The sequence below is a fragment of the Chiloscyllium punctatum genome, chromosome 40 (assembly GCF_047496795.1).
Source record: "Chiloscyllium punctatum isolate Juve2018m chromosome 40, sChiPun1.3, whole genome shotgun sequence".
Classification (NCBI taxonomy): Eukaryota; Metazoa; Chordata; class Chondrichthyes; order Orectolobiformes; family Hemiscylliidae; genus Chiloscyllium; species Chiloscyllium punctatum.
In genome coordinates, this window is record NC_092778.1 from 899,498 (window position 1) to 917,941 (window position 18,444).

An 18,444-nucleotide genomic window follows, 5' to 3' on the forward strand; every position below is an offset into this window, starting at 1 on the left:
GGGACATAGCTTTAAATTGAAGGATGAAAGACATAGGATAGATGTCAGAGGTAGGTTCTTTACTTAGAGAGTAATAAGAGCCTGCAACAATAGTAGACTCGCCAACTTTAAGAGCATTCATATGGTCATTGGACAAACACATGGATGAAAACAGAATACTGTAGGATAGGCTTCAAATTGGTTGCACAAGTCGGCGCAACATCGAGGGCCGAAGGGTCTGTTCTGCGCTGTATTATTCTATGTTCCATGAATACCAATCTCATTAACACAGTCTTTTCTCAAAATCTAAATCTGGAGTTCTGGTAACATCATGGTGAATCTGAACTGCACTCTGCTCAAGACCAATCTTTTCTACAATGTAGTGTCTGGAACTGCTCCCAAGGCAGTGTGGAGATATAATCAGATCAGAGGTCCAGGAGTGGTATAGGAGTGAAAAAAGATGATCTGCTTATATGGGGTGGGATTAAGGTGGTCATGCAGAAGGGGTTTGTCTGTCATGACAGACACAGCTACAGCCTCAGACAGTAAGAAACTATCATTGGAAAATCGCTGACAGTTTGGAAACCAAAGACTTGCTCTGCTGATACATGTATTTTCTAACATGCTGAACACATCACTCACTTTCACACTGTTTGTGAGTTATTGGGAGCAGTTTACTGTCCGTGAAGCCCTGGAATTAGATAGGGCTCTGTAATTATCCAGTCACTATTGGGTTTCCTAAAGTAGAAGAGATCACATCATGAACAGTGAATACAATTTCCTCAATTAAAAAGTATAGGTAAGTATAGGGCAGATTTTGCACTGCTACATTTGTGAAGAACACCCATGCTTTTATTCAAAATATTTTGGGCCTGTTGTGAGACTCCAGCTTAAGAAGGAATATGTTTGTAACAATCTCAACAGAGGTTCTTAACTTTGGGACTTCACCTCTCAAGTCTTGCCACTGGGAAAAAAAATGTTGGCAAGCTGCTATGCTGGCAGGCCTATGGGTGAGCTGATAATACAATAATAGTCCTTCCCTTTGGATTAGCTAAAATCGTGATTGAACTGCAAGCATTCATAAACAGTGAGATCAAACACTCCCATGGCAGGACCAACACAAGTTAGACCTAGGAAAGCTCCTTCAGCATTGTTCCATCAAACACTGTAAGGACAGATACAGCATGAGGTCGATGTAAACCTTTCCCTGAAAGTTTCCAATAATGTTGAATTGGAAGGTTCAAAGAGATATGGGCCAAATGCTGGCAAATTAGACTAGGTCAGATCAGGATGTCTGATCGGTGCAGATGAATTGGACTGAAAGGTCTATTTCCATTCTGTATAACTGTGTGTTTATTATAACCATTGTATAACACATATTTCTCATACAATCACTAACTACATGATTTAAAACAGGTATTCTCAATTTAAGGGCAAAATTGCATTTATTGCCTGTTCCTGGGTGCCCTATGGAGATTGGCAGGCCATCTTTGTGAACCAACACTTTTTTCCCAGTGGCAAAATTTGAGCGGTGTTAGTCCCAAAGTTAAGAACATCTGTTGGGATTGTTACAAACATATTCCTTCTTAGACTGGAGTCTCACAACAGATCCAAAATATTCTGAATAAGAGCAAGGGTGTTCTTCACAAATGCAACATCTGCCCTATACTTCTTCATTTAGTAAACTGTATTCATTGCTCATGATGTGATCTATTCTACTTTAGTAGACTCAATAGGGACTGGATAACCACTTTGTGGAATACACCTGCTCAGTCCACAGATTTGACCCAGAGTTTCTAGTCACCTGTCATTTTATATTTGCCACCTGGCTCCTGCTCTGACCTTTCTACTCTTTTAAACTGAAAGTAAAGTTCCTTCGATACTGTGCTCTTCAAACACTCCCTGAGCAGGGACAAAGGGTTAAATCCATCCTTGGCATCCTGCAGTGTTCCAGTTAAGCTCAACCCCAGCTTAAGGAACAGCAACTCATATTTACAGCCTTCGAGACAATACTGAGCTCCATAACAACCTCGATACCCTTTTAGTTTCATGTCTTTTTGGTGGGTTGTTTTTTCATTACCTTGTTTCTGTTACTTCCTCTACTTTGCAATTAAGACAGCAGATATTCTACAATATACATCTTGTCTAGGCAAATGTTTTGCTTGTTTACTTCCCATAATATTTATAATTAATATATATTTATTCACAATATTGATATTTTAATAATCACTTGGCCTTGTAGAATTAAACGTTTTACAATTTAGTTTTAACTGCCCTTTACCTTATCACAGACATTCCCTTTTGCTAATTTTCTCATCCTCCCTCCTTTCACTTAGAGTCATAGAGATGTACAGCACGGAAACAGACCCTTCGGTCCAACTCATCCATGCCAACCAGATATCCTAACCTAATTTAGTCCCACTTGCCAGCACCTGGACAATATCCCTCCAAACCCTTCCTATTCATACACCCATCCAAATGCCTTTTAAATGTTGCAATTGTACTAGCCTCCACCACTTCCTCTGGAATTCCATACACGTACAACGCACTGCGTGAAACAGTTGCCCCTTAGGTCTCTTTTATATCTTTCCCCTCTCACCCTAAACCTATGCCCTCTAGTTCTGGACTCCCCAACCCAAAGAAAAGACTTTATCTGGTTATTCTATCCATGCCCCTCATGATTTTATAACCTCTATAAGGTCACCCCTCAGCCTCCGACGCTCCAGGGAAACAGCCCCATCCTATTCAGCCTCTTCCTACAGCTCAAATCCTCCAACCCTGGCAATATCCTTGTAAATCCTTTCTGAACCCTTTCAAGTTTCACAACATCCTTCCAATAGGAAGTAGACCAAAATTGCATGCAATATTCCAAAAGTGGCCTAACCAATGTCCTGTACAGCCACAACATGATTTCCCAACTCCTGTACTCAATACTCTGACCAATAAAGGAAAGCATACCAAACACATTCTTCACCAGCCTGTCTACCCGTGACTCCACTTTCAAGGAGATATTAACCAGCACTGCAAGGTCTCTTGTTCAGCAACCCTCCCGAGGACCTTACCATTAAGTGTATAAATCCTGCTGAGATTTGCTTTCCCAAAATGCAGCACCTCACATTTATCTAAATTAAACTCCATCTGCCACTCCTCAGCCCATTGGCCCATCTGATCAAGATCCTGTTGTAATATGAGGTAATCTTCTTTGCTGTCATTACACCTCGAAGTTTGGTGTCATCTGCAAACTTACTAGCTATACCTCCTGTGTTCACATCCAAATCATGTATATAAATGACGAAAAATAGTGGACCCAGCACTGATCCTTGTGGCACACCACTGGTCACAGGCCTCCAGTCTGAAAAACAACCCTCCACCACCACCCTCTGTCTTCTACCTTTGAGCCAGTTCTATATCCGAATGGCAAGTTCTCCCTGTATTCCATGACATCTAACCTTGCTAACCAGTCTCCCATGGGGAATCTTGTCGATCGCATTACTGAAGTCCATATAGATCACATCCACCACTCGGCCCTCATCAATCTTCTTTGTTACCTCTTCAAAAAAACTCAATCAAGTTCATGAGACATGATTTCCCACGCACAATGCCTTGCTTAGAATGTATTAGGTTTCCTAAATTTCTCAGTCATAGACCTGAAACATTAGGCAGAATGTAATCCCCACCCGTCCCCAGAGATTAGATTATTAAATCCAGGGCAAGGATAGTCATGGAATTAAGGGTCTCATCTCACTGCTGATGGGATTCACTCAACAATGGGTGGGGATATGCCATTTGGGAAGCCCAAACCTATTTTGGGTTCTTTGCCTGATTAAGGGAAGGGTGGCCACTGAAGGTAACCCATCCGCCCTTGCAATTGTCTCCCAATTACGACTCCTTCCCACAACCCTCTTTCCTCCATCATTCACATGTTGCCTAGGTCCATTGGTGATCTCAGGCCTTTGAATATATTGTCAGCCGCAGCCACTACTGCTACTACAATACATGGATTCTAACCTTTCATTGGATGGCAGCTCTCATGGTAGTTAGAATTTCTACTTCAGAGTCCTTGATCCTGGAAAAGCTTTCTAGAAGAAAGTAACACAGAGATCTTACTTGCCTGGCTCCTCAGAGGGTGGGCAAGACCCCTGGTCACCTCTATTAAATGTTTCCCTGTGCACAGATGCTGCCTGCTTTGCTACCTGATGAAGGAGCAGCACTCCGAAAGCTAGTGCTTCCAAATAAACCTGTTGGACTATAATCTGTTGTGTGATTTTTAAACTTTGCTTTTAATTCTTCCTAGTGTTGTGATCAATATTTACCAACAACATTAATGCTAGTTATCACCATATTTTGTAGTGGGACCTACACATGCTATGTGTTCTACATGACAATAATAACCACGTTGCAAAAACACTTACTTGGCTAGAGAATGCTTTGAAACAACCAGAGGTTGTGAAAAATGCTTTAAAAAAGTAAGTTACTTCTGTATTCTTTGTGATTTTGACAGGAAGGGCTACTCTCCACCACCACTCTCTGCGGTAGTGCTTTAAGTGACCAGTTCCTGACACTGGAAAGAAGCTAACCTCCTGTACAAGGCACTATATGAGGGATTTATCAACCAAGGACATGCGACCAAAGAAGAGGCTATTCAGGAATCTGCAGCACAAGCTCATTAATCCTAGACTTCAGGATGACCTAACATAATGGAGGACCCAGGTTGAATGGAATAATTGGATGGTCATTCAGCATCTATGTAAAACGGACCAAGCAACAATTTCAAAAGTGACCCTTACAGAGGTATTCAGAAAAAGGACAGAAATTAGACTTGGCTATGACAGCATTCCTTGGAGGATAAGTGATACCCATCATTGTTTAGTTTGACAGTGACAAATACTCTATGGATCTATACTCCATGAAAGCTATGGGAATCATAGAATCCTACAGTGCAGAAAGAGGCCATTTGGTCCATTGAATCACCACTAACCCTCTGAACAGCATCCCACCCAGACAACCATTACCACTCCCTTTGTCTTTTGTTCCATGACATCTTTATTATTTATCTCTCCCACTCTCTAATATATCCCCGACTGTTAGTTTTGTTTGACTCTCCTGCCTTCAAACAGGAGAAATCCTGTCACTTTTGTACCTTTCTTCAATTCTGAAGAAAAATCATATCGGGCTTTAAATATTAGTTTTTGTTTCTCTCTTCACAGATGCTGCCAGAGTTTGTGTTAGCACTTTCAGCTTTTTTAATATGAAGTAAATAGCGTCACCTTCTGAAGAAGACTAATAAATGGTAACAAACAACAAAAAAAACTTTAAAGGAAATTTAACAAATCAAACTAACCATATTTCCAGGGAATGATGATGCGCTCTGGGTTCCCTTGGCGCCAATACTTGTAAGAGGCCTCAAACATACCAGATGATACCAGGGGCGGCACGGTGGCTCAGTGGTTAGCACTGCTGCCTCACAGCACCAAGGTCCCAGGTTCGATTTCAGCCTCGAGTGTGGAGTTTGCACATTCTCCTTGTGTCTGCGTCGGTTTCCTCCCACAGTCCAAAGATATGCAGGTCAGGTGGATTGGCAATGCCAAATTGCCCGTAGTGTTAGGTGCATTAGTCAGAGGGAAATGGGTCTGGGTGGGTTACTCTTCGGAGGGTCGGTGTGGACTTGTTGGGCCGAAGGGCCTGTTTCCACACTGTAGGGAACCTAATCTAATCTAATATGCTTGTTTCCAGAAAAACTTCGGTGTCATGTCCTTACCTGTCAGTGTTTGAAGGCTGATGTTACAGGGAGATGTAATAATTGTGCAATATCACAACCCCTGGGTACACCTGTTCTTTAAGAGGCTGCTGCACTACATCCACAAAGTTCACGAAATGATGTCAGTCATTTATCATTTTCAAGAGGCTTTTTATATAAATGGCATTTAGAACAGATTAAAACCACAAGTTCAGCTCTTGCTGCTGCTCATACACTGATTTTTGATGCTTTTCTTCACTGTCAACTGTAGTTAACTGCATATAAGTGACTGGATGACAGGGACTAATCAGTTCACGTGATGTGTGTGTATCAGTGCCATTCACAATTGGCATACCCACAACACTGAGTATCAGAAAACCAGGTCGACGAGTTCAGAAGGCTGTACTGCGAGGTCAGTTCAGAATATGGATTTGCTTAGTTTGAATTGTGCTGATTCAGCACTCACCAGACAGAAGGTCTACAAATGGTAGATTAATGCAGTCTTAATATTACTAGATGAATAATTCAGAGCAGCCAAGTTCAAATGCCTTCATGAGAAATTTGAAACTTGAATTCACTTTACTTAAATACTCAAAGTTAAAAACTGGGGACTACAGACTGGTGAGTTTTACATCAGTGGTGGATAAGTTGTTGGAGGGGATTCTGAGGGATAGGATTTACATGCATTTGGGAAGGCAAGGACTAATTAGGGATAGTCAGCATGGCTTTGTGTGTGAGAAATTGTATCTCACAAACTTGATTTTTTTGAAGAAGTGACGTGGAAAATTGACGAAGGCAGAGCTGTAAATGTTGTCAAATGGACTTCAGCAAAGCATTTGACAGGTAGACTGGTTGATAAGGTTAGATTGCATGGGATCCACAGGGAGCTAGACAATTGGATACAAAATTGGCTTAAAAATAGGAGACAGAGGGTGGTGATGGAGGCTTGCCTTTCAGACTGGAGCCCTGTGACCAGTGGTGTGCCACAAGGATCAGTGCTGGGTCCACTGCCTTTCATCATTTATGTAAATGATTTGGATATGAACATAGGAGGTATGGTTAGCAAGTTTGCACATGACACCAAAATAAGATTATTTCAGAGTACAATGGGATCTTGACCAGATGGGCCAATGGGCCGAGGAGTGGTAGCTGGAGTTTCACTTAGATAAATATGAGGTGTTGCATTTTGGTAAGGCAAACCAAGGCAGGACGTACGTAGTCAATGGTAGGGCCCTGGGGAGTGTTGCCAAATAAAGAGACCTCGGGTGCAGGTGCATAGTTCCTTGAAAGTGGAGTTGCAGGTAGACAGGGTGGTGAAGGTGTTTGGTACGCTTACCTTCATTGCTCAGAACATTGACAACAGGAGTTGAGATGTCATGTTGTGGCTGTACTGAATATTGGTGAGGCCACTTTTGGAATACTGTGTACAATTCTAGTCGCCCTTTTATAAGAAGGATGTTGTTGAACTTGAGAGTGTGCAGAAATGATTTACAAGGATGTTACTGAGACTGGAGGGTTTGAGCTATAGAATGAATAAACTGGGGTCTTTTTCCCTGGAGAATAGGAGACTACGAAATGACTTTACAGAAGGGGCATGGATAGGGTCAAATAGACAAGATCTTTTTCTTAAGGTTTAAGGTGAAAGGGAAAAGATTTTAAAAAGACCTGAGAGGTAATGTTTTAGTGCAGAGGATGGTGCTCATATGGAACAAACTGCCAAAGGAAGTGGTGGAGGTTGGTACAGTTACAACATTTAAAAGGCATATGAATAGGAGAGGTTTAGAAGGATATGGGGCAAACAGAGTCATAGAGATGTACAGCACAGAAACAGACCCTTCGGTCCAACTCGTCCATGCCAACCAGATATCCCAACCCAATCTAATCCCACCTGCTAGTATCTGGCCCATATCCCTCCAAACCCTTCCTATTCATATAGTCATCCAGGTGCCTTTTAAATGTTGCAATTGTACTAGCCTCCACCACTTCCTCTGGCAGCTCATTCCATACACATAACACTCTCTGCATGAAAATGTTGCCCCTTAGATCTCTTTTGTATCTTTCCCCTCTCACCCTAAACCTATGCCCTCTAGTTCTGGACTCCCACCACCCCAGGGAAAAGACTTTGTCTATTTATCCTATCCATGCCCCTCATGATTTTATAAACCTCTATAAGGTCACCCCTCAGCCTCTGACACTCTAGGGCAAACTATTCAACCTCTCCCTATAGCTCAAATCCTCCAAACCCTGGCAACATCCTTGTAAATCTTTTCTGAACCCTTTCCAATAGGAAGGAGACCAGAATTGCATGCAATATTCCTATGTGGCCTACCAATGTCCTGTACAGCTGCAACATGACCTCCCAACTCCTGTACTCAGTACTCTGACCAATAAAGGAAAGCATACCAAACGCCTTCTTCACTATCCTATCTACCTGCAACTCCATTTTCAAGGAGCTATGAACCTGAACTCCAAGGTCTCTTTGTTCAGCAACACTCCCTAGGCCCTTACCATTAAATGTATATGTCCTGCTAAGACTTGCTTTCCCAAAATGCAGTACCTTACATTTATCTAAATTAAACTCCATCTGCCACTTCTCAGCCCATTGTCCCACCTGATCAAGGTCCCATTGTAATCTGAGGTAACCTTCTTTGCTGTCCACCATAGCTCCAATTTTGGTGTCATCTGCAAACTTACTAACTATACCTCTTATGCTCACATCCAAATAATTTATATAAATGAAGAAAAGTAGTGGGCTCAGCAGCGATCCTTATGGCACTCCACTGGTCACAGGCCTCCAGTCTGAAAATCAACCCTCTACCACCACCCTCTGTCTTCTACTTTTGAGCCAGTTCTGTATCCAAATGGCTAGTTCTCCCGATATTCCATGAGATCTAACCTTGCTAACCAGTGTCCCATGGGGAACCTTGTCAAATGCCTTAGTGAAGTCCATATAGATCACATCAACTGCTCTGTCCTCACCAATCCTCTTTGTAACTTCTTCAAAAAACTCAAATCAAGTTTGTGAGACATGATTTCCCATGCACAAAGCCATGTTGACTATCCTGAATCAGTCCTTGCCTTTCCAAATATATGTATATCTTGTTCCTCATGGTTCCCCCCAACAACTTGCTCACTAATCTATAATTCTTTGGCTTGTCTTACCACTTTTCTTAAACAGTGGCACCACGTTAGCCAACCTCCAGTCTTTTGGCACCTCACCTATGACTATCGATGATACAAATATCTCAGTAAGAGGCCCAGCAATCACTTCTCTAGCTTCCCACAGAATTCTAGGGTACACCTGATCAGGTCCTAGGGATTTATCCACTCATGTATTTCAAAACATCCAGCACCTCCTCCTGTGTAATATTTTTCAAGATGTCACCATCTATTTCCCTACAGTCTATATCATCCATATCCTTTTCCACAGTAAACACTGATACAAAATATTCGTTTAATATCTCCCCCATCTCCTGCGTCTCCATACAAAGGCCGCCTTGCTGATCTTTGAGGGGCTCTATTCCCTCCCTAATTACCCTTTTGTCCTTAATGTATTTGTAAAAAAACTCTTTGGATTCTCCTTAACTCTATTTACCAAAGAGATCTCACATCCCCTCTCTGCCCTCCTGATATCTCTCTTAAGTGGACTCCTACTGCCTTTATACTCTAAGGATTCACTTGATCTACCTTGTTTATACCTGACAAATGTTTCCTTTTTTATCTTAACCAAACCCTCAATTTCTTTAGTCATCCAGCATTCCCTATACCTACCAGCCTTCCCTTTCACCCTGACAGGAATCTACTTTCTCTGAACTACTGTTCTCTCATTTCTGAAGGCTTTCCATTTTCCAGCCGTCCCTTTATCTTCAACTTCTGTCCCAGTCAGTTTTTGAAAGTTCTTGTCTAATACTGTCAAAAAATGGCCCTCCTCCAATTTAGAACTTCAACTTTTAGATCTGGTCTATCCTTTTCCATCACTATTTTAAAACTAATAGAATTATGGTCGCTGGCCCCAAAGTGCTCCCCCACTGACACCTCAGTCACCTGCTCTGCCTTATTTCCCAACAGTAGGTCAAGTTTTGCACCTTCTCTGGTAGGTACATCCACATACTGAATCAGAAAAGTTTCTTGTACACACTTAACAAATTCCTCTACATCTAAACCCTAAACACAATGGCAGTCCCAGTGTATGTCTGGAAAGTTAAAATACCTACCATAACCATCCTATTATTGTTACAGATAACTGAGATCTCCTTACAAATCTGTTTTTCAATTTCCCTCTGACTATTACGGGGTCTATATACAATCCCAATAAGGTGATCATCCCTTTCTTATTTCTCAGTTCCACCCAAATAACTTTCCTGGGATGTATTTCTGGGAATATCTTCCCTTAGTACAGGCTGTAATGCTATCCCTTATCAAAAACGCCACTCCCCATCGTCTCTTGCCTCCCTTTCAGTCCTTCCTGTAGCATTTGTAATCCTGGAACATTAAGCTGCCAGTCCTGCCCATCCCTGAGCCATGTTTCTGTAATTGCTATGCTATCCCAGTCCCATGTTACTAACCATGCCCTGAGTTCATCTGCCTTCCCTGTTAGACCTTTTGCATTGAAATAAATGCAGTTAATTTATCAGTTCTACCTTGTTCTCTGCTTTGTCCCTGCCTGCCCTGATTGTTTGACTAGCCTTTGTTCTCAACTGTACCAGTCTCAGATTGATCTCTTTCCTCACTATCTCCCAGGGTCCCAACCCCCAACTTACTAGTTTAAAAGTGCTGGCAAATGAGGCTCAGTCTGATTGGGATGTCTAATCACCATGGATAAATTGGACTGAATGGTCTATTCCCATGCTGTACAACTCCATGACTAGTAAAAGTGATGATAAGGCTATTGCATTGCCATAAAAAACCGACTCATTCTTTAGTAACATAGGAAAAGAGGCAGACCATTCAGTCCATCAGGCATGCCTTACCATTTAATGCAATTGTGATTGATTGAACATTTAAATGCCTTTTACCCACACAACCCCATAACCCTTTATACTACTGGAATTCAGAAATCTAGAGAGAAACTGAGGACTGCAGATGCTGGAGAGTCAAGTCAAAATGTGCGGCACTGGAAAAGCACAGCAGGTCAGGCAGCATCCGAGGAGCAACAGGATCGTCGTTTCAGGCATAACCGAAACATCAACTCTCCTGCTTCTCGGATGCTGCCTGACTTGCTGTGCTTTTTCAGCACTCGTAATCAGAAATCTATCAATCCCTCTATTAAACAAACTCAAAGACTGAGTTTCTACAGCTGCCTTGGGTAGAGAATGCTCAAATTGCACAGTCCTCTGAGTTGAGCCATTTTTCTCCACTTGGTCCTAAATGACAATAGACAATAGATGCAGGAGTAGGCCATTCTGCCCTCGAGCCTGCACCACCATTCAATATGATCATGGCTGATCATCCTGATGGCATTCTTAAAATGTGGCCCTGGTTTTAGATTCCCCAACATTGGGAAACTTCTCGCCTTCATTTACTCTGCCCATTCTTCTCATTATTTGCAAGTTTCAATACTATTGCCTGTCAGTGAAAACTCTAGAGAATAGAAGCTCAGTTTGCTGAACCACTCTTAATAGGAGAGTCCCAGGAACAAGTCTGGTGAACCTTCACTGCACAAGCTCAATGCCAACAATATCCTTCCTGAGGTAAGGAGAACAAAACTGCACACAGTACTCCAGATCCAGTCTAACCAAACTCCTATGCAATTGAAGTAAGACCCTAAAACACCCTTGAGAGAAATACATCTGCTATCCTTACCCAGTCAGGGCATATATGTGATTACAGTTGCACACCAACTCTTAACTGCCCTTTGAAGGGATATGGCAAAATACCCTGTTATATTAAATCAGCAGCCCAAGAAGGTGGATCACCACATTTCCTCAGGGCAACTAGAGGTAAACAATAAATTTTGACCAAGGAAATGCAACATAAATCACATCAATAGGAGAAATGACAATGGTGTCCAGATTGTTGGTTAGGCCACAGATAGAGTATAGTTTTGGGATCCTTGTCAGATGATCATTAAAGCCACAGAAAGAATCAGAAATTTACAGGATAGAAGGCAGTCATTCAGCCCAGAATGTCCCTGTGAACAAGCAGAAGTCCAGCATAATCCCACTTTCTAGCACTTGTCAGTAGGCTCGTATTTTATAGCACTTTAAATACATATCCAAGTCATTTTATATTTTATGATGGTCTTTGTCTCAATCTTTCTTTAATTCTACCACTTCTCAGTGAAAACATTCTCCATCAAATCGCCTCCAAACTTTTTTCTTATCCTAAACCTCTATACACGTTATGCTCCCCTCAAACAAGAAGAATACTGTACTGCCTTCCCACACACTCTAGGTCAATCCACACAATGTTATACTCTGATTAAGTCTCCACCCTGCCTCCTCTATTCCAAAGAGAACTCTAGCCGATCCATTCTAACCTTATAAGTACAACAGTTCAGGCAATATCCTTTCAAATCTCCTCTGTACACTCTCTAGTGCAATCACAGCTTTCCTAGGGTGCAGCATCCAGAATTGCTTGCAGTACTCCAGTTGTTGCCTAACCAGTGTTTAACCCAGCTCTAAAATAACTTCCCATTTTCATGCCTCATCTAATAATGGCAAGTATCTTATGTGTCACTTCAAAGGATACAGTGCAAAACATTCAGAGTAGCTTTTCCATTGTAGTTATGAGGAGAGATAATGAGGTTATACATAGGAAACCATTGGTTCAGTAATTAGAAGAGGGAGGAAATGGAGATCTGGGTTTCGAAGTCATCTTTAGCCAGAGAGTTTTCTTTCTAATAAGAAATCTTAGATTTTGTTGAATGTTCTTGAATATTTAGAGTTTAAAGGCAGGTATAGAGTTCTGAATCTATGAATCAACATGACTCGCAATGACAGTAACTTTTTGTTAGTGAAACATCCCAAGGTACTTCGCAAGGCAAATAAAATTCAAAGTAGATACACATAAGATGATATTGGACAGATGAAAATATGTTTCAATGAGTGTCATAAAGGTGGAGAGAGAAGGGTGAGCGGCTTAGAGAAGGGAATTTCAGAATTTAGAACCTAGTTAGCTGAAGATAGAGCAAATTAAAATTGGCAATGCATTAAAAACTGAAATTAGAGAGACATAGAGAATTTAGTTGTTTTGTATGCCTGTCCAAGCCACTTGACAACTGGAGGAAGAACACTTTGGGATCCTTCAACTACACAGCATCAACACTGACTTCAACAGTTTCCAAATCTCTCCTCCCCCATCTCATCCCAGATCCAACCATCCAACTCAGCACTGCCCTCTTGAACTGTCCTACCTGTCCATCTTTCTTCCCACCTTTCAACTCCACCCTCCCTACTGACCTATCACTGTTACCCCCATCTGCATCAACTTATCACTTTCCTAGCCATCTTCCCCCTGCCTGACCCCACCCTCCCATTCATCTTTCAACCCCCTTCCCTCTCCATATTCCTGATGAAAGGCTTATGCCTGAAACTGTCCTGCTCCTCAGATGCTGCCTCACCTGCTGTGCTTTTCCAGTGCCACTCTTTTTGACAATAACTGTCCAGCATCTGCAGTCCTCACTTTCTCCTGTTTGTATCACAGGCAAGAGTATGGCCATAAAGGAATTTGAAAATAAGAATGAGAATTTTAAGACAAAGGCATTATCGAATGTGGATCCAATGTAGGTCAACAAGCACAGGTGTAATTGATGATGGGACTTGGGATATATTAGAGGCCACATAGTAATCATCAGGAGGAAGAAGCACTTAATTCCCTTCACACCCTTTGGAGATATACCGAGGTTAGATACATTTAATGCTCAAAATACATAAAGACAGTGGTAAAATCAGTCCCAGAAATAATCAAATCTCTCCAGAAAACGAGGCTGACGAAGAGAAACAGCAGAGAGTGTGGTGCTGGAAAAGCACAGCAGGTCAGGCAACATCCAAAGAGCAGGGAAAAAAAAAATTGACATTTTGGGCAAAAGCCTTTCATCAGGACGCTGCCTGATGAAGGACCTTTGCCCAAAATGTTGATTTTCCTGCTCCTCAGATGTTGCCTGACCTTCTGTGTTTTTCCAGCACCACACTCTCAACTCTAATCTCCAGCCCTCACTTTTGCCTAAGAGAAACAGCACCCCCATAAATGAAAAAGATGGAAACCACAATGAGCTGCTCCTTCAATTAGCTTAGATTAACTACAGTGTGGAAACAGGCCCTTCAGCCCAACATGTCCACACTGATCCTCCAAAGGGTAACACACCCAGACCCATTTCCCTGTAACACTAACACTATGGGCAATTTAGCATGGCCAATTCACCTGACCACCTGCACATCTTTGGACTGTGGGAGGAAACTGGAGCACCCGGAAAAAACCCGCAGATACAGGGAGAACATGCAAACTACACACAGTCAGTCACCCGAGGCTGGAATTGAATCGGGATCCCTGCCGCTGTGAGGTAGCAGTGCTAAACACTGAGCCACTGTGCCTACAGGCTTGTTTTTAGGAGGCTCATAGTATGTCTACCAACAACAAACAATAAGGGAGAAACAAACCATGATTGAAAGTGCAGTAAGTAGCCTAGTAAGTAAATGGTAGCAGTGAGAGAGTTGCTGGTGAATTGAGGAGACAAGAGCCAGCTGTGATGTCACTGAGGTTGGGATGATACCAGGAGGGAGAGTTGGGAGTCACCTTTTGCTCAGGTGGCTGTCTGCCCCACCAGGTGCAGGGTCAGTGGATGTTTTAGGAGAAATGGCAGATTGCAAGAGTGTGGGGAAAACATGGGAGATGCATGGAGGCTAAAATGAAGGATTGGAGAGAGGCAAAGACAGGAAATAGAGGACAACCAAAAGGGCAGGGAAAGTAGAAGAAGGCTGCAACAAAGACAGAATGGTTTCCAACCTGACTGTGCTCAACTAACAAGGAGCCAGGAAACTTGAAATCACTCAGGTAATTAATTGCATAAATGAATGTGGTATCTCTAGTTTAAAGTTACATTTTGTTCAGGGTTATACAGGTAAAAAGGCAGTGGATTATATTATAATGAACAGTGGATTAGTGGTGCTGGAAGAGCACAGCAGTTCAGGCAGCATCCAACGAGCAGCGAAATCAACGTTTCGGGCAAAAGCCCTTCATCAGAACAGTGTCAACTGTTCATTTTAAATCTGAAAAGCAGCAGAAAGGCTAGTAACTGCATTGCTAAAGTGTATCACACTCATACATGTGTGATGGAAATACATTGTAACCTCACCAGTTTGTGGAAGATATGTTAAGGATGATGGTTTGTGTATGCAGAAACCTGTCAGTTATTTTGAAAAACTATCATTGCTGACTTATGTGTGTTGCGTTGTGCCACTTTGAACACTGTAGTGTCTAGGCTTTCCTTGTAAGTTGTGGCTTTAAATTCAGTGGGATTGATAATAATAGAAAATATTAATTAATTCTAATTCTGCTTCTGTACGAATGCAAATGCTGTATACGTCAACACATGTAGGTAATGTTACTGCCTAACTACATTTAATAAAAGAGTTAGTGAGAAAGCAATAGTCCCTAAAAATTAAAAAGTTGCTGTCAAGAGTAATCGAAAATAAAGTATTTTCTGCACTGGATATAATGCCTCCGTTATCATTTTGCCAAACGTGAGTGATGGAATTACATCAGCTGACTCAGCAAAGATCCTCCCACATTTCCTGATTAGTGTAACTTAGTCCCATACTGGACAGTGTATTCAACAGCTGAGCCCCAGGATTCCTTCCCTTGTCTGATTTCCCCTCACCCTCCGTTAGCGGCGGTGCCTTCACGCTAACTCCCTCGATCCTTCATTCTAATCCATCTCCATGCACCATGCAGTGGCCACCAGCCCGATATCTCCATCAGGTCGGATGTCCATTGTTTGACCAATCTCTCCGTGCAGCAGGAAGTGTCCTAGATTGGAGATTCTATACAAAGAAAGTCTGTCGCTGAGCGGCTTTGACAATCTCAGGACGTCAACCATGCGCCCGATCACACCAGTTCCCGGACTGCGTGGGATTGGGTTAAAATCGGCCCGAGCGGTATGGTGCTTGCAAAAACATTCGCACCAGCTCGGACTGCGCGCAACCTGATCATTTTCTGAAATGACTTCCCTCTCCTTCTGGGAGAGAGAAGGATTGAGATCTGTTTGTCAAAGCCTTTCCCCCGCCCTTTGCAGACTGCATCCGCTTTCCCGCGGTCTTCCAGGGATGCGCAAAGCCAGGGTTGAATCTCCATTAAACCACAGTCTGGGCTCCGGCCTCTCGACAGTTTTTAAGACACGAACTCTGACCTATAGTCGCGACCAGCCCCTTCACACAAGGGGAAACTTGATCCCTGGTTCATTTGACATCAGAAAAATTGACTCTTCCATCACCTACATCTACCTAATTTGCTGCTATACTTTATTTGGAGAGAACGTTTTCACCGCTATGTCATTTATTCTGAAAATCAGAATAATCTGAAAATCAGAATGAATGTGAAATATACAAAACAGAAGGTGTTAACGGCAGTCCTTAAAACAGCAACTTCACAGGACCAGCGCTCCCTTCTCAAATTAAACACGGCATCACTTTTATTTTGCATTCACAAACGTATAATTTACAAAACACAACCAGCATTAACCGGGAACTCTGAGGCTGCAGCTAACAAAAAGGGGCCGCACGTTCGCTTCATTGGTTCAAAGATTTCATTTAAAGACGTTAAATAAGGATGCTTGGAGTCTGGCAGGAATGTTGGTTGCAGATCCCACACCCGTTTTATACACACTGGATGAAACTAAACAGCGATTATAACAGGAGCGAGAACACAGGGTCCGCCAAATCAAACGACAAGCCATGTTGGATTGTTCACTCCGAGAAAAAAAGGAGTACACATTGATGTAACGACGGAGACAGAAAGGTAGACACAGCTGGGAGCGATGTGCAGAGACTGGGAGGATTCAGAGCACACAGTAAGCTCGGCAGTGGTGGCTATTTATTGATGGTGCGTCTGTGTAATTTCGCTTTGATGAAATTGCCCGCCTATTTACACCCGGCACCGCGCCGCGCATGCTAATGAGTTACACTGGGTAAACCCACAAATTAATTAGTGAAAGTAACTGTTAACTTACCGAATCAGTATCCCCGCTGCCGATCTGTTCAGCTCGCCCTCCTGTGAACTGGTGCCTCTGGAATGAGGAACATGTTATTACAGCCCTTGTTAGGCTGGCATGGTGAACATTCAGGAAAAATCTGCTTTATATTTTCCCAATTTAAATTTCTGAGGGTCTCAGGTAACATTAAGGGATCACATGTTGCTCGCTGGTATCGGTCCACCTAGTCACATGACGAAGGTCAAAAGTCACATGATAATAAGGGCTGATGAAGTGTCATTTCACCGATAACCGGGGACACGGGAGGGTCTTTACCCCATTCACCGTCTGGGTAATAGATATCGAAAGGAGAAACACCCTGGTCGGAGAAAAAAAGTCAGACCATAAATCGCTCTTTCTAGAAAGAACCCGAGCGCAGTAAAACGCCAAGGCGGTTATATTTTCATGTATAATTGATGTGTCCTCCTCCAACCCTCCCACTTTACAGGCGCTGCTATTCTGGACGGGTGCCAACTTCATTTCAATATTCTCTTTTGTTAACTTCTGAATCCGTTCTCCCTGTCCTCACAGCTCAAGCACTGCAGCCTGGCGTGTGCTGCGTACAGTGCGATCCCTCGGACTGTGTACATAAAATCAGGACCTATGTGCTGGATACAGTGGGACTGTGTGGACTTTCACATTGTGTGCTGGATGAAGAAATATTCCCATATTTCACGATGTTTTTCACGATATCCCAAATCGGGTTACAAGCGACCATATGTGAAGGGTAGTCACTGCCGTAATGAAAAAATCCCAGCGGCCAGTTTGCAGTTAGCAAACTCCCTCTGACACCATTGTGGCGAACCGGGAACTGTCACTGTTCCAGTTTGCCATAGGCGTACTGGAAGGAATTGTAGGTCTATAAATTATTTGGCCACATTTTGAACACACCTTCAATAACCAACAAGCAGCTTGAGCTCCATAATACATACATTGAAGGGCCTTATTCATCAAATGGTGTACATGTCAAGAGGTCCTGCAATGTATATGTTAAACTGTGTACGGTACATAAATGTGCAACTGAGGTTCATGTAACCTACACTAACGTTTGTGTACTGTACAAAGTGTTTATCTAGACTGAGGTCAATGTACCCGAAGCTGATGTCTGAGTGTTTTATGCATTGCGGTGCATGTACTGGTAAAATATAAAGTATCAATTATCAACTTCCATCATTTGTTCTTAAATACCTGAGACTTTTATATACTAAAATATACAAACAAAGAAACATGAACCTAAATTAGCAGCAGTGATCACCTGACCACAGATTGAGATGAGAATAGGGAATCAACATGAAATGAAATCTGGATGTAGATTTGCTCGCTGAGCTGGAAGGTTCATTTTTCAGACATTTCATCAGCATACTAGGTAACATCTTCAGTGAGCCTCCAAATGAAACCTCTGTCCAGAGGCTCACTGAAGATATTACCTAGTATGGTGATGAAACATCTGAAAATGAACCTTCCAGCTCAGCGAGCAAACCTACATCCAGAACCAGAACCTGATCTACAAATTCGTGGGCGGCACGGTGGCACAGTGGTTAGC

The 18,444-nt window shown here is 42.5% G+C and overlaps 1 long non-coding RNA gene across 3 annotated transcripts in view; it reads left to right on the top strand.

The window, feature by feature from the left end:
- The window catches only part of LOC140464273 (uncharacterized), a 105,265-nt gene extending 91,578 nt beyond the window's left edge, over positions 1–13,687 (top strand). For all 3 annotated transcript variants that reach the window (XR_011954901.1, XR_011954899.1, XR_011954902.1), the window contains one exon: positions 4,481–13,687. This is a non-coding gene — a long non-coding RNA (uncharacterized lncRNA). The remainder of the gene's footprint in view (positions 1–4,480) is intronic.
- The last annotated feature ends 4,757 nt before the right edge of the window (positions 13,688–18,444 follow it).